Raw genomic sequence first — 1262 nt, 5'->3', positions numbered from 1 at the left:
CCGGCGGCAACTAAATATCAAATCATTATTTCAAACTACAAAAAGAGGACAACAACAGAACAGGAGAAGATATGGCATTCTTTCAATCTCCACATCAGATCAACACTGTAGGTCGCAGACAATTAGTGATATTTATGATATTAATTTAATTAATAAATTAAAAGACACTTGTTATTTTAGAGAGTAGCACATCCTGCTATGCCATACTACACACAGCCTACAGCGTAGGTTCAACGCAGAAGTATAAATCAGCCTTGACAGCTATGAGAGGAATTCCGGAAAATAAACCGTGGAACTTTGACCAGAAGACAGTTTCCTCGCCCATGACATGTATTAACAGATTTCGCCCATTTAGAAACTTTGATCTGAGAAAACAAACTGCAACAAAAATAAAAAGCAACATTGAAATAATTTTAATTCCTACAGTATTTTGGAACAAAGCCATCGATCTACAGGCGTGAAAGAACCCTTATATTCATAGTGATTTACCTGGAAAACCCCCATAGACTTCAACCTCACAGAGCGTGAGAATCTTCCCATCTCCAGGAATAACAATGTTCACGTAACGTCCCTCCATATCGGGACACGCGTAGCTGTAGGACACTCCTAATGAAATATTAGCAATCACAGCACATCTAGAGAGAGTCAAAGAGATTATGGAAACGTGTCAAACATTTCAAACCTAATTAATATAGAGGGTAATAAAGAACCACGTGGCTTTCTGAGCAAGTCTGAAAAACATTAGTAAAGGAGATAATATCTACTTAGAAAAATGAACTAAAGATAAATATGTCTGTAGTCCAGTACAGAATATACACAATGCAACAGCAGGGTATTTGCACTTATGTATTTGTATATCACAACATCATTTTCATGCCACGTAATGCTACTTCTAATAATACGATTAAGATAATTAGTAATAAAATAAATACTATTGAATAATGTTTTGTGAATAAAGTAAAAATGAGGTTAATAAAACAAGCTATTTGTTATTTTTATTTTAATATTTCTCAAATTATGTCAGTCTTACAACTAAATACAAACAATGTGTTACATATTGCATTTTTCACCATCTTTAATCTGGTTTCACAGATCACTTTGGCCTCAGTTTAAGAGCTATAAGAAACAATATTTTTGTCTTTATTTTCAACTAATTTTGACTTTTCTCAACTTTAATCTCATTTGATTTATTTTACAGTTATTTTTTATTATTAATTTACATTTTATGTGACAACGTAACTATTTTACCTTTTGACAAATTG

Source organism: Carassius auratus, unplaced genomic scaffold, assembly GCF_003368295.1.
Source record: "Carassius auratus strain Wakin unplaced genomic scaffold, ASM336829v1 scaf_tig00214556, whole genome shotgun sequence".
Lineage (NCBI taxonomy): Eukaryota > Metazoa > Chordata > Actinopteri > Cypriniformes > Cyprinidae > Carassius > Carassius auratus.
This window is presented reverse-complemented; position numbering follows the sequence as displayed.